The sequence below is a fragment of the Rhinatrema bivittatum genome, chromosome 9 (assembly GCF_901001135.1).
Source record: "Rhinatrema bivittatum chromosome 9, aRhiBiv1.1, whole genome shotgun sequence".
Lineage (NCBI taxonomy): Eukaryota > Metazoa > Chordata > Amphibia > Gymnophiona > Rhinatrematidae > Rhinatrema > Rhinatrema bivittatum.
This window is the reverse complement of record NC_042623.1, coordinates 83,007,575-83,023,955: the sequence shown is the minus strand read 5'-3', so window position 1 is coordinate 83,023,955 and position 16,381 is coordinate 83,007,575. Positions and strand designations below refer to the sequence as shown.

The following is a 16,381-nucleotide window of genomic DNA, read 5'->3' as shown; positions in this document are numbered from 1 at the left end:
GTAGGCAGACTATGGGAAAAAACAGGTGGGCAATGAGGAAGGAGATGAGAATCGAAGACAAAGATGGAACTGAAGACTAGGGGCTGAAGACAAGATGCTGGAAACAACATGCTCTACTACAGGAGTAAGTGGACCTGTTGCTGAGGCAATGAAGGCAGGAGCGAATGAGCCCTTTATAGTGCTTTAGTGATGACATCATCATCTGGTACCATTGGCCTTTTCCCGCCTCTGGCCTTTTAAATTAGCAGAAGTTAGGCATGTGCACACTTAAGGAAAGGTGTGTCAGTGATGTCTGGCCACATGAGGAGTCAGAGGTGTCTGAATGTGATGGCACGCCGCATGGAGCATGGGTGGCAGGTCAGGAGCAGGAGCAGGCAAGAAGGACCTGGCAAAGGAGGTGAATGCAGCAGTCCATGGGAGCAGCCCACAGACTGCCAAATATAACACCTATTTCTTTTTTTTTCAATTTAATCTTCATTAAGTTTCAATCATTTAAATGAATTAACCAAGATATATGACATTTGAAGACGCCAAGATTAAGAAAAAATACAAAAATTAATATCAAGTCCAGAATAAGGAGATGAACAAGAAATAATAAAATATTACAAATAATAGCAATGTCTACCCTATTACCATACTGAGATCCCACCCAGTCTGAACTAAAGGGGATCAAGCAGAATTATTAACTAGGAAAGTCTCCAATTGTGTGGGTCAAAAAAAACGTATCTGTCCTGTTGAAAATGAATCATGCATTTACACAGATATATTAGGAAAAAAAAGCTCCCAAAGAAATCACTCGTGGATTCAAATAAAGAAAAGCCTTTCCCATGACCGGTGTCTCCTGCGAGACATCCGGGAAAACTTGTACCTGCTGACCACTGAACAATTTCCCTCTAAATTTAAAATACTGTTGAAGAAATCTATTCCTATCTGATTCTAGGGCAAAGGTGACAATCAATATGGCCCTAGTATTTATTAAAAGAATAAAGATATTCAGAAAAATCAGGGTTAGAGATAGGAGAAAATACATTTAGATTGCCTGCATCCTTACTGGATACCTTCTTTTTATGTGGCATATTTTGCAATTTAGACACCAAGAATAGACTTCTCTTCAGAGAACTGTAACACTTCAGTAGAATATTTTTATGACTTATGAGGAGAGATTGAAGAACTTAAATATGTATACCCTAGAGGAAAGAAGGAGCAGGGGTGATATGATACAGACTTTAAGATACTTAAAAGGTTTTAATGATCCAAAGTCAACGACAAACCTTTTCCGTTGGAAAAAAATCAGCAGAACTAGGGGTCACGATTTAAAACTCCAAGGAGGAAAACTCAGAACAAATGTCAGAAAGTATTTCTTCACGAAGAGGGTGGTGGATGCCTGGAACGCCCTTCCGGAGGGAAGTGATGAAGACCAAAACTGTGAAGGATTTCAAAGGGGCGTGGGATAAACACTATGTATCCATAACGTCTTGAGGATGTGAATGAAGAGAAGAGGCATGGGGGTGGCTTGCGGGAATGTCGGCTACTACTTGGTGATTATTACCCTTATTCAATAAACATACACATGGTTAATGCGACTCAAACATTGTTCTATGCTTCAACGGCAAGACGAAATGTGGGAAAAAGGATTTGTATTCACAAATAAGCGTGGGAGTAGCTTGCTTGTTGAGGCGGTTACTACCCTGAACCAATTAAGCCTGATACTTCACTTTGAATACATATACAGCGCAGCTCACTGCTTCAACGGCAGGGGGAATGAAGAAAATAGGATTTATATTCAGACAACAACCAACAAGGACTGAATTGCACAGGCTGGGTAACCAAATAAGCATGGGAGTAGCTTGCTTATTGCGGCGCTTACTACCCCTAACCAATTAGGCTTGATACTTCACTTTGAAGCAGCTCCAGCACTGCTCTCTACATCAATGGCGGAGGTGGAAGGAAATTAGAACCAAAAAGTTACCAATAAGGGCCCTGACCTCAGCGGTCAGAGTAACAGAGAAGTATGAGAAAATAAATGTGAAAGCTTGCTGGGCAGACTGGATGGGCCATTTGGTCTTCTTCTGCAGTCATTTCTATGTTTCTATGTTTCTTGAAAAGTTCTAAACCAGATAACAAGTAAGATTTTGGAAAGTTCAACAATCTAATGGGGTTATTATCTAACCCTATCACATGCGATACCTAGATCGGGCCGGAGTCGGGGTGGCATCAGCACCGGAAGAGGAGGAGTCAGGGCGGCATCGGGTCAGATGCCATGGAAACTTCGCTGATGGTGAAAAGGTAAGGCCCCTTATCGCCGCCAGTAGCATGCCCAATAGCACTACCTTTTATGATGGCACTATTGGGTGCAAAAACCGGCAGCGATAACACCACGTTGGTGTGATCGGTGCCGGCTTTTGCAGGCCTGCCCCCCACTTTGCTTCCCCCACCCCCCATTAGCGCCGGTATTCACAAACCAGTGCGAAGAAAGAAAATCCAGGCCTAAGATTTTAAAATCTCAATAAATTCTCAAAAGATTCTATCTGATGGTGAACATTCAGGCTATCTTTTAATCCTGAGGTTATAGAGGATTGCAAATTAGTGATCTTAGTTGAGTGTGCTGTGCAACCACCTGAGATTCAGTTTGCCCTATCCTTTGATCTAACTCTGATAGTTTTAAGGAAACACCAGATGAGAAACAACATAATTGAGTAATAGAGTTCAGCAAAACTTTTTCAGTCCTTGTTACCAGCTTCCATATGTCCCATAATGAGACCTCTGTGGGTTCAGAAGTATTATCACATCCATCCCCAGCTCCAAGAGTCTGGGGAGGCTGCACTGAATCAGTAATGGGCAGATAAGTAGGACCTGCAGGGGGAAAAAGAAACACCTTGTGCCCCTTAATGTTCCTCCTCCAAAACTTGGGGAGGGTCACTGGGGTCAGATATAATCTGTGTAGAACAAACATATTGATTTAAAACTTGATTGCATGAAGTAGCAGAAGGCATAGGTGGTGGAGAGTGCCCTTCACAATTGAAAGAGGTGTCCTCCACATCATTACTCAGAGTTATCTGCGGTGTTGATTGAGGATGGAGAACATGGGAATCCATGGGTCCTCTTAATGGTGTAGACACAAGGAAGACAACCTGATATTCCTTTTTCTCTTCCTGCCCATAACAAAAGGAAAAAAAAAATAAAAATAAAAAAATACCAGGAGCACGCCCCTTTGGTGCGCTGGTGGTGGCACGCCGCAGGGCAGAGCAATTTAAAGGCCCAGGACCTTGATGATATCAGTGCCAAACTGTCTCTCACACTCCCTGATGATTTCCTGGGAGAATGCAGCAGCACTGTGGAACCAAGCCAAGTGATCTCGCCAAGGTCGGCAGTCAGCCGGTAAACTTCTCTCTGGATCTCCACACCTCAGTTGGTATTGGGTGACTCAACTCCTCTTGTAACACCTATTTCACAAAAAAATCAAAATTCCACCCAGCAGCTAGATTAAGTTCCAGCAGGAAATGTAAAGCATTTTTAAAAAAATGATTCTTATCATAGGTCATTTTCTTGTGCTGAATTTGACAATTGACAAGTGTGCTTCAACAGAATGATTGGCATCTCCCATGCTACTCTGCCTTGCTGCTATTCCCCTCAATGCTAAATTTTAGAGTTTTGTCTCACTCAGCCTTGCTTCCATGACCAGACTTCACAGCTTGGAGGTCTTTTCCCCACTGTGCTTTACTGTCCTACCCCAGACCTTTAACCTTGAGTTGTTCTTGCCAATCTGCAGGGCTGCTTTACATCTCATGTTGTTTTGGTGTCTTGAAGCCACTCTTTGTGCTTGGCTCTTTATCAGTACCTTAGGGGATTTTTTTCTGCCACCTTGACTGCTTTGTTCCCCCTTCATGGTGCTTTAGGATGCTGATGTCACTTTTGGTGCCAGTTTGCCACTCAAGATGGCATCAAGGGTTCGTCAATTTTGCTGGTGCCCTCTTTTGGAGCCTTGTGATGTTCTTCCTAGTTTTTCTGCTCCTTTGCTCCTCTCATGGAAAACTCCTGCCAGTGTTGGTACCCCTTTGCCCCTTTATGAAGCCTTAGGCTATTCATGCCACTTTTAGAGCCACTTTCCATGGTCTTTCTAAGTACTTTGGTGTTCTTTCCCCCTTCTTATGATTTCTTCCCTCAAGTTATAAGACAATTGATTAGAAACTCCCCAATTCTGGAGACTAATATAGGCTACAATGCTTACCCCATTGACTTTAATGGCAAACAATAAACAAATCAAACAAATTTATTTTTCATTTTGAAGCTAAAGAAATGAATTGGAGAGAGTTGTCTCCTTGCTTCCCATATATAGTCCAATCTATTCATGACAACCAAGTTCTACGATACAATCACATCTGTTCTGACCCCTTGGAGATGGATTCCCATCTGGAGAAATTGAAACAGACATTTTTGGCATTACAGTACTCACCCAATGAGGTTAGAAAACAGATCAACAGAGCCAGACAAATACACTGGAACAGTCTGCTACAGGATCATCTCAAGAAAGAAAATAACAAAACTCCTCTGGTTGCACCTATAGCTCACAGTTGAAACCACTGACACATATCATCAAGGATCTACACTCCATCCTGGACAATGATACTATCCTCTCACAGGCTATGGATGGCAAGTCTATCCTGGCTTACTGAATGCCCACCAACCTCAAACAGAAACTCTAGCAACCACAAATTATACAACAATGAAACCAACTCAGGAACCAGACCCTGCCAGAAACTAAGATGCCAACTCTGTTCACATATTTACCCAGGCCTTGTGTATCATTTTTATATATCATATTGGTTCGTACTTCATTTTTCCCGTGGTTAACTTCGTTTTTTCCAAGGTTTTTGTTTTTCATATTTCACTCATTTCATGTTAGTGCGCACTAACACAAAATTCAAACTTTTGCTGAATTTTGGCGAATTATTGTTCGTTTCAGGGCGTTCCTGAAACAGGATGAATTAGACAATTTTGTTGAAATTATCTAATTCATCTAAAATGAATGCACATCTCTACAGGCCACATACCATCATAGGACCCAACAACATCATCTACAACATTGGGGGCTTATTCACCTCCTCTTCTTCCAATGTAATATATACCATCACCTGCCAACAATGTCCCTCTGCTGTCTACATAGGACAAACAGGTCAATCCCTAAGGAAAAGAAGAAATGGACATAAATCTGACATTAGAAATGGCAAAATTCAGAAACCAGTAGAGGAACATTTCAACCTTTCATGGCAATCTCTGTCTAACCTTAAGGTTGCCATACTACTAAAAATGAACTTCAAAGAAACACTCCAGTATGAAACTGCTGAATTAGAACTCATCAAAAAATTAACACCATCACCCTAGGTCTGAACAGAGACAATGGCTACATGGCACACTACAACTATCTATTAGGGGTGTGCATTCGGATTGACCGCATTAGTAAAACGCAACTCATATTTTTTTTTTTACTTAAAAAAATTGATTCGACATAAACGATCGGATTTCCCACATATCGAACATAGATATGTTCGATATGTGGGAAATCGCGATTGTTGAGCCAAAATAAAAATATAAACCCCCCCACCCTCCTTAATCCCCCCCCCCCCCCCGACTTACCACAACTCCCTGGTGATGGAGCGAGGAGTGAGGACGCCATTTCTGCAATCCTTGGCGAGAAGCATGTGACGTCGGCGGCACGTCGAGTGACGCCGGCGTCACGTGATTCCCGGCTCGTTCGCGCCGGACGGCTCGTTCGGCCCAAAAAGAACTTTTGGCCAGCTTGGGGGGGCCTCCTGACCCCCTCAAGCTGGCCAAAAGTTCTTTTTGGGCCGAATGAGCCGTCCGGCGCGAACGACCCGGGAATCACGTGGCGCCGCGTCACTCAGACGCGACGTCACGTGATTCCCGGCAAGTTCGCGCCGGACGGCTCGTTCGGCGCGAACAAGCCGGGAATCACGTGACGCCGACGTCACGTGATTCCCGGCAAGTTCGCGCCGGACGGCTCGTTCGGCCCAAAAAGAACTTTTGGCCAGCTTGAGGGGGTCAGGAGGCCCCCCCCAAGCTGGCCAAAAGTTCTTTTTGGGCCTAACGAGCCGTCCGGCGCGAACTTGCCGGGAATCACGTGACGTCGCGTCTGAGTGACGCGGCGCCACGTGATTCCCGGCTCGTTCGCGCCGGACGGCTCGTTCGGCCCAAAAAGAACTTTTGGCCAGCTTGGGGGGGTCAGGAGGCCCCCCCAAGCTGGCCAAAAGTTCTTTTTGGGCCGAACGAGCCGTCCGGCGCGAACGAGCCGGGAATCACGTGACGCCGCGTCACTCGACGTGCCACCGACGTCACATGCTTCTCGCCAAGGATTGCAGAAATGACGTCCTCACTCCTCGCTCGATCACCAGGGAGTTGTGGTAAGTCTGGGGGGGGGATTAAGGAGGGTGAGGGGGTTTAATTTTTTTTTTTGCACATATGTACATATACCCAACTCATTGGATTTTTTTTATGTCCATATTGGCCGCAAGTGGGGCCCCCTTTCGGACATAAAAAATATGAACATAAAATTTTGCTCTGCACATCCCTACTATCTATGAACTTAACTGTTCTCAGATCATTTTGTCTTTTTACACTTATCACAGGTAGGCTGGGTTATAATGCTATTAATACTCTGTTTCCACACTCTGCCTGCCTAATTCAGTGCCTTCTCTTTGTTCTGAATCCTCCCCACCCATCCCCATATACTTTATTCACCTCCTGTATTACACCATGCATCTGATGAAGTGGACTCTATCCTTGAAAGCTCATGCCTCAATAAATTATTAGTCTGTAAAGTACCACATACCTTTTGTCATTTTTAGTTATCAAGGGGCTTTATGAGTTAAATGTCTGCAATTTGGAATCTCTGTTACACCAGGCATATTTCAATGCTTCATAGAAACCTTGTTGCCTGGGAGTCCAGGCATTTCATCTACTTTTGATGATGTCTTGGTCATGGAAGCATCAAAGGATAAACTCTCTGGGTAATTTAGGGAAATCCTACACCAATTTCAGAAGTCAGGTATTCAAGTGAAGAAAGATAACTGTGAAATTGGGACTACTAGTGTTACATTTTTGGGTTAGTTTATTGATGCTTCAGGAATCCAACCAATGCGAAACAAGGTAAATATAATTCATTATGCTCCTTAACCAACTTCTAAAAATGAGTCTAGTTGTTTTTTTGGGAATGCTCAACTTCTAACATATGTTTCTTTCCACAAAAGACAACACTCAACAAACTACTGCACAACTTATTCCATCATGGGCTGCCATAGTGATGGACACACAGATATGAGAATGCTTTCCAAAACATAAAAAATTCCTGCCATTCAATGTGCTCATTCTCAGTGACCTTCAATACCTCATCATATGGTGTTGGCTTTGTGCTGAACCATGCTTTTGCAGATGGTATGGAAGCACCAATTGCTTACTATTCATAAACATATTTATCATCAGAAAGGAATTATGCTTAAATTGATAGAGAGGTACTCGCTTTGGTAGCAAGGTTGGGCTTTTATAATACATACTGACTATAAGCCTCTTGGGCATATTCTCCAAAGACGATCCTAAATTCTTTGCCTGTCCCCACATATACACTGTTAGAGTAACATGCTGCATGCCAGTGATTATACATTGTTGTAGAAGCTTGGTAAAGCAATTCTCCATATTAATGTCATGAGACATCTGCCTCAATGGGTACCTGACTGTTGTTCTAATTCTGGCTAAGGTTCCCTTATAGGCTCCCCATAAAGCTAGGCTGATTGCAAAGAATCCTGATCTGGTCCATGTACTGAACTAGATATGGAGAGAATAGTCAAGTGGTAAACTGCTTGAGGAATTCAAACCATTTTCAAGCAGTCAGCATGAACTATTTGCCCATAAAGGATGTCTCCATGTTATTCCAAGGAAAGGTTATCAGATCATTCTAACCATATTATATACTGCACATCCTGGAATTATGCGTATGCAGGTTCTGGCTAGGAACTATGTTGGTGGCCTGGAATAGATGTAACATAAAAAGGATTGTCAAGGAGAGTGACACATGCCATATGTCTAGATACAGCCTGCAAAAGTCCCCCATTTTCTCTTGCGACATGACCAATAAACGATGGTCAAGGATTCACATTGGCTAAATTGGTCCATTTCAAGGAAAGGACATTGTTGTTTTGGAAGATTCTTATTTGAGGTGACTTGAGGTGATCGCAGTATCCTCACAAACATCTGCTGCAACAATTACAATACTTGCACATGAATTTGCAACTCTTGGGCTACTGAATATGATAGAGTCAGACAATGGGTCTGATTTCACTTCTGATAACTTTAAGGACTTTGTGCAAAAAAAAGCCTTATTTTCCATGCATGACTTTATTCTTGGACAATTAGCAAATATGAGAGCAGTGATTTTGGTTTAATTCAAAGTGTCCACAGCCTTTGACACAATATCCCACAACCTATTTTTCGATCTTCTAGAAGACATTGGTATTGACGAATGTGTATTATATTGGTTTCACTCTCTCAGAACATTGTATGCCTCAACTATAAAATAGAAGAAAAGGTTTCTAGTGTAGATTAATAATTATGGTGTCTCTCATGGATCTGCTCTGTCCACAGTGCTTTTAAATATTTGCTTACATCCATTGGGGGAAGGAATAAAATCCTTCAGAGTTCACTGAAAGATCTATGCAGATAGCATTCAATTGCACCTTCCAGTAGATACAGACAGACCCTTTTGTCATTTTATCCATGATAATGAATTGTATCAGAGAGGTAGAGAAATGGATGCAACAAAATAAACTGATGTTGAACTTGAAAAAGAATTAGTTTGGATAAGCAGAACTGGCATTCCAATGGATTTAGTTTGTCTCATTTTAAATTATCAGGTTTATCCCTTCCTATCAAAAGTTCACAATCTTGGTTTTATTATTGATGCAACTTTTCCAAGCAGCCACAGACTAGTGGAGTCTTAAAATCAGTTTTTATAGATTAAGACTTATCGTATTGATTAGATTAAGACCTTGGTATTGAGCCTATTGACATTATTAGATTATTGTAATGCTTACTATATTGGCTTCCCAAGATGCATTAGCAGGCATTACAATTATTTCAAAATGCTGCAGTATGTCAGAAGGGGGAGCATATTACCCATACTTTGAGGCTGCATCTTCTTGCAGTCATATGGAGAATACAGTACAAAATATTGATGATAGTGTATAACTATTACAAAAAGATGGCCCGCTTTAGTTAAAGGAGGTTATGCAATGTTATCATCCTATATGTTGACCCTCAGTGAACTCGGAGAAGCTAGTGATGTAAAGACCTTTAAATAATTAGTAAAAATAGTTCTGTTTAAACAGGCTTTTCTCCTTCAAATGGTGCTAGTTTGGAAGTTTTTAAGATTTAATATTTAATTTTAAGATAATTTCAGTGATATACTTTATGTTGAATTATGCAGCTGTTTAATTAGCATGTTTTTATCTTTAACCCACCTAGATCAATTATTGTTGCAATTGTAGGACTATACATTTTTAAATAAATAAGGTAGGGCTCTATGAGGACATTTGCTAATCCTAGGCAAACATCCTCACAGAGCAGATGATGACGTCAACAAAAGAGGCATTAAAGAGAATCATTGAAGGAGACTGGCCTACAACAAGTCATGGCTTGTCCAACTATGGGACTCAGCCTGGCAGAACTGTTTATTGGACACCACCTCAATACATGCTCAGACCAGATCTATCTTGACCTTACTGAGGAATTACAACTCAAGCAGGACCAGAAGCTAGACTTGTCTCTTGTACTCATTTACACTACAAAACGATGGGTTTTCTAGAGGTTATGGGACTGGATCAAAGTTGAGCCCTGCTTCTGTCATCAAGATCATTGGTCATACAAGGTCCAGATCACTAATGGACAGATCACCTATAGCCAGATAGAGCAATTAATAAGTCATTCATCCTAAAACACTGAAATGCCTCATGAGTCTATGGAAACTCCTAATGCTGAGCCTACTGTTCTTCCAGAGGCACTTCTCCTTCAGCTCCAAACATGCTCACCTGCCAAAGCAATCACTATGCAAGAAGGATGATCTTGGCTCATCAAAGGACTAAAACAGCCTTTAAAACCATGGGGGACTTCAGTGAGCTCAGCGCACCTGTGGCTGGGGCAGAGTTGGTGCCGTGAAGCAAGGAACAGCAATTTCACAATTAAATTGCTTGCCATCCTGCCAGGCCTACCTACTCTCTCTCAGCCTTGCACCTTTGTAAAACAGCACTAGTACTTTTATATGCAGAAGGAGAGAGCAATTTTGAGCTGACAACTTTACTTTGGTAACTACTTGGTTACCAGGGTAGAATCATTTAAAAATATCCTCCCAAAAGCACTTTTTCTGCAAATCTCACAACTGCAGATTTAGAATCTATTAGATGATAATTATCAAATTTTAAATGGCAAGACATTTAATCATGATTGAGAGAGCAAGTTCAGAATTACTTAATTTGAATGAGTTCCATGTGTTTTTGGAATTATTTCACACAAGTCTGTTTTAAGTATTGTAGTCAATCATGACATAAGCATTTAAAGGTTGATAAGGTCTGCAAAGAGTCAATATTATAAGTTAAAAAAACAGAAAGCTATTTGTCCTCAAACACTAAAAGGATATGCATGAAAGAATTATTTTAATTAACAGTGCTATAATATTTTGTATCAGAGCAGTAGGCTTTTTATCTGTTCAGAACACTTTGGCGACAATTTATCAGGCTGGAAAAAAATTAAGTATGAAGAGAAATGCACTTGAGTAATTTTGCCCTGGGGTAAAATATGAGCTACACACAGGATTTATCAACTCATCATTGCTGTACCCTGATGAAACATGTATTCATTAATATTATGACCATGTGCAGATGCCTGCAGATGTATTGTGCCATTAAGGGGACCTCATTCTGGAAAACTGTCTCTATTTTTGACAACTTTCATGATGTAGCTGAGTATACAGTATAATGGTGCCTATTCAATAAAGTGTATTAGTGGTAACACAGGTGTTAATTCATGATATACGCTACAACTCTAACGAACACACATTATGGCTTCACTAAGCTTTTATAGGCCAATATTTTAAAACCCAGAAAATGGATAACTTATCAAGCTAAAGTTAGCCAGATAAATTCCCAGGGATAATCGGTAGGATAAATGTCCTGCTGAATATCCTTAAATAAAGTTATCTGGTTATACGTAGCCAGATAACTTGAGCCAGGATTCATCATTCAATGCAGAATGATGAATACTGTGAAAACGGGGAGCAGGGGGACGAAGGGAGGGCAAGCCTGAGAAAACCTGCAGCCTTCGTACCACTGCAGTGCGCCGGCTGCTGGCTTTCGCACGAATAGCGCCACCGTGAAAGGTGATGCTATTCGGTGTGCTACTGCCGACGAAAATGTTAGAAACATTATCGCCGGCAGCAAAAACACCGCTGACTCCGCCCCTCCCCACCCTCCTCCCCTCTCCCTAATTTGCATCATATCGCATGTGAAAAGGCCCTTTTCGCATCCGTTATGGCCTTATCACGTGCATTAGGGCCCAAACGCACGCGATAAGGGTTTAGAAAATAACCCCCTTGGGTAGCTAATTGGTTTTGTTTGAATATTGCTGGTTAGGTTTCAAAGTTATCTGGGTAGATCAAAGAACATAGCTGGTTAAATGGCTTGAAGAAGAAAAAAAAGAGAGAGCATGCCTGCTGGCCTGATTTATAACCGCCCACCCCAGTGCCACAGAAATGGGGCCTACCAGATAGAGTTTGCCTGACCACCTCAAAGGCCACCAAAAGATGTCATCAAATTTTAAGGATTGAAGCTGCACCCTCCCTTCCTCAGAGTTTGGGACAAAACAACTCTAGCCCTCCCATCCCTTCTGGAATCCTCTCAGCTGCTGGAATCATGGAGCTCTCATTTAGAGCAATACTGGAATTTACTAGGATCCTGGCAGCTGGGTGGGTTCCAAGTGTATCAAATGGGTTAGGGTTAGGTTGGCAGGAGTGAGTGAGGTAGGGTAATGAGAAAGGAAGCCAGGAAGGGCAACAATAGGCTTTAACCCTTCAACTTTGACAAAATCTTTCAGGGGCCTTGGAGGGAATGGGGGACTTGCCCCAGTAGGCCCCACTTTTGTGGCATTAGGGTGGGGGATGGTGAATTTGATTGGCAGGCATTCTCGCCTCTATAATTTTTTTCTTCAGGCCACTTAACTGGCTATATTCTTATTAGCACTTATTAGCTAACATTTAGCTGGATATGTGAAAGGCATTTTGGGGATGTTCTACAGCAGAATTGAGTTAGCTGAATAACTGGCTATATTCAAAGAATATAGTCAGTTGTGATTAAAGTAATCAGGAACACTCTCTCAGATTAACCCTGCTCTTGACCACATCTAGAGTTAGCCGAATAAGTTATTCAGCTAACTCAACTCTGCTATAGAACATCCCCAAAATGACTCTCACATATCCAGCTAAATTTTAGCTAATAAGTGCCGGCAGTTTTCAAGCATCAGCATTTATCCAGATAACTTACAAATTTTCTGGATAAATGTCTTTGAATATTGACCTCTTAATGACCAGTGCATTAAGGGGGTCATTTTCAAAGGCTTATAACGTGCAAAAAGGCCCTTTTTGCTTGCAATAGCATGCTGGGGGAGGAGTCAGGGCAGAGAGGGGAGGAGTCGGGGTGGCAAGGAGGCGGACTCGGCGGTGTCTTCGCTGGTGGCAATAAGGTTAGTAACATTATCGTCGCCAATAGCGCACCCAATAGCACCACCTTTCACGATGGTGCTATTGGGTATGAAAGCCAGCACCGATAGAATGGTGAATCCAGGCCTAGGATGGTAACTTTCAAACTGATGCATGAGCGCACATTTGCGTGTTTGTGTTGGCCCATGCTCAGGACACGTACAGTTTATAACTTGCGCACGTATACATGTGAATGTTATAAAATAGCCTGACCGTGTGCAGTGCGCACATGTGCGCCAAATTTTAAGTAGGCACGTGCATGGGCGTGCAAATTCCACTTCTACCATGTAAGTCAGGAGATTTTAAAAGGGGTGCATGCCCACGCTACTCCCAGTTTACCAGTTCATCCACCAGTTCACCTAGTTAACGGTTAGGGCCTCCAGCCCTCCTCTGGTTTGATAGTCTACACTCCTCCCAGTTACCCCAGAACCTTTAAACCCCTCAGAAATGGCTTGATCTATTTAGTTTATGGCTTACACGTCATCTATAGCAGAAGTAAAGTTACGCGGCAGGGGACCTTGGCGCGCGCCAGAATGCATAAATATTTACGCGCACGTCTCTTGGCCAGGTCCCAAAATGCTCGGGAGTTGCCCTCAGCACATCCATGCCCCGCCCCTCTTTGGAAATTTCAGATGTGTGCGCAGCAGCATTTATGCACGTACCTGAGCCTTTTTAAAATACGGTTGGCACGCTCAAGCCAGACATCTTCATGCTTTTCGTAATTGATGCGCATGCTGCGCTTTTAAAATTTACCTTTCAACGTGCAGCAATCACATTTATGCACTGTTAATGTAGTTTAGCAAATAGGCCCCTATATATGACAGCATGTTTAAATGCTTATCTTAAAAAGAGAACTTTTGCATGGAATTGCACTAATTCACCAAAGAACAGTCTGTGGTTCATTTTCACAGATCTTAAAAAAGTTACAAGTATGACATCAATAGACTATGAGAGCACTGCTACGCTACATCCTTACAGATATCTGCTATGTCTAAACCAGTAAGGCAGAATAGTACAGGGAACAATAATTCTGGCTATAGTGACTACTAGACCAATAATAGTGGATTGATCTGTGATATATTTAGCTCAAACATATCTGAGTGTAGCTAAAGGGGTTTTGGATAGAATTTATCATCCAGATCAGAGTCCTGAGGGTTCAGTTCATATTTCTCTAGTTCTCATTGCTGTGTTCACCTGTCAAATCAAGCTCATTATGAAAGATGTATTGGTTCGGGTTCTATCACAAATTCCAGTCTCTTTGTATAGGGAAAATTTCATAGTAGTGAGGAAGAAGAGGGAATTGTATTGCTGCCTGTTTTTTTTTCTTCACTAGTGAACATTATTGAGTGATATCGCAACAAGTGTACATTTTCTGCAAAAATACACTTAGTCAATGAGAAATGTACAGAGATGTCTAACCATAGTGCATAAATAAACTGATACTGAGGGAGTGATGGGAGCTGCAAAGCTAAATCAGTTGGGAAGATGGGCAGACTAGATAGGCCCGATGGTCTTTTTTTCTGCCATCACATTTCTAAGAGCAAGAAAACAAATGGATTGGAAAAGTAATATAGCTGAATACTGTCTGGTATATGGTACATATTGTAATTTCATTTCATCCTTAAGATATTAGTGTCATGACTAAAAATCCTGAAGTGAATTTATTGAAAAACCAATGCAGTGTTTAATAGGGATGTATGAGGAAAAAAATTTCATTTTAGTTCTTTTTTTTTTTTAGGGGGTGGAGGAGGGGTTTATTCGGGTTTTAATTTATTTAATGTTTGATTTGATGCATTTGCCAAACCAAAATAAGCATTAAATTTAACTCCCTCTCCCCCCCAAAAAATCTAAACAGGACTTCCCTGTCCCCTCCCCACCACTGCCACTATCACCACCGCCAGACCTGACTGGGGCCTCCCTGAGCCCTTCTACTCCCTTCAACATCTTACAGACAAGTCAGAGTCTCTCTGGGACCTCCATTGCTGCTGAACTGAGTGAAACCCTCTGCTCCCCACCCTCTGCAAATAAACCAGGGCCTACCCGACCCCGACTTACCTCTTCTGTAGGAGATTTCAGAGAAGAAAGGAGCAGGCATGATTCCTAGTCATTCCTTCCCTGTTAGCTAGCATTTAAATATGGTCCAGCTTTATGGCCAGCCAGTGCTGTATTGTTTTATGGCCATATTAATTTATATGGTGCCATGTAGCCCTGAAGCCAGTGAGTAGCCAATTGGGCAAGAGCTGCTGGGGTTCACTCCTGTCCCTATCTCCACTAAAGATCCCCATGGAAGGGATCATGCAGGGGAAACTAGGCCATCCAGTTTTTTGGGGGGATGCTTGGTAACAAACTAAGGCCAGGATTCACCGAACTATCACATGTGATAGGAAGAGGGGCATGTTTTATGGTAATAGCCTATTTATCACAAAGTACGCTATCTTAGCACTTCGCATAGGTATTACCACAGAATGTAATAACTTTTTCGGAGAGAGAAACTAGCTATAAGGCCTTCATTTTAGTTAGGTATTTATAGTAACTCGAGGTGAGGTTTAAATAGTAGTGTAGGGGTTAGGGGCCACTTTGACATTTAGAGACATACGAATAAAACAGAACAGTACACTCTTGTGAAGATTTGATGACCTTTGGAGTGAGGAAACTCACACAAAGATAAGATTTGTACAATGTTCTCTCAACCTAGCTTGATGTTACCCAGGTAGAGAGTCCATCAAGCTAGGTTGAAAAAACATTGTACAAATCTCTCAGCTTAAAATGCTATTTGCAAAACATCACAAAGTGTGATAAAGCCATATCGCACAGCTTAACACAAATGAAAAAGGTGTAGTTATTTCCCATGTTAAAACTGTGCAATATGAATTTGCAAAGCCTGCCCACTTGGCCAGAAATCCTGCCCCAAACTCCTCCCCCTTTTCCAAATTAGCATTGCATTATGTGTTATGGTACTTTTTGCATGTGTTAAGGCGTTTTCACATGCAAAAAGCTCAATGCAGCTTGGAAAATAATCCCCTAAATATATATATGAAAGTTTTCACATATTTTTGGGTAACTCAGTTTTTGGTTTGTTCCTTTAAGACAAACTAAATCTCAACCTTTTCATTACAAAAAAACCCACATGTTTTAAACAAATGCACAATTCCTAATATTTAATATTATATTCTAATTATATACCTTCCTTTGAAATACAAATTAGAGTTGTATGATCTTAAAGTAATCAGTTCCTCAAATGAATTGTTTATTTCTATACTGAACTGGGCTGACAATATGATGTATTTAGAACAGAGTTTTAGTCCTTATAGATTCAATATCTTCCACTCTATGTATGACCTTGAGCAAGTCATCTTAACTCACAATATTCAAACTTAGATTATCAGCTGTAAAAGGAAAGCATATGTATCAGAAATACAGTTTGCACATCATGTTTCTTTCATAAACAAATTATATTATATGTTCATTTTCTTAACAAATCAGAGTAGGCAGTCTCAAATATGAATTAGACAGAAGATTATTGTAAGTTTATTTTAGGGCAGTTGGCCAATGTCTTGGAAGGTTAACATA

The 16,381-nt window shown here is 41.4% G+C and overlaps 1 protein-coding gene across 4 annotated transcripts in view; it reads right to left on the bottom strand.

The window, feature by feature from the left end:
* The window catches only part of GRM8 (glutamate metabotropic receptor 8), a 1,288,815-nt gene that overhangs the window by 694,586 nt on the left and 577,848 nt on the right, over nucleotides 1–16,381 (bottom strand). The window lies entirely within an intron of this gene.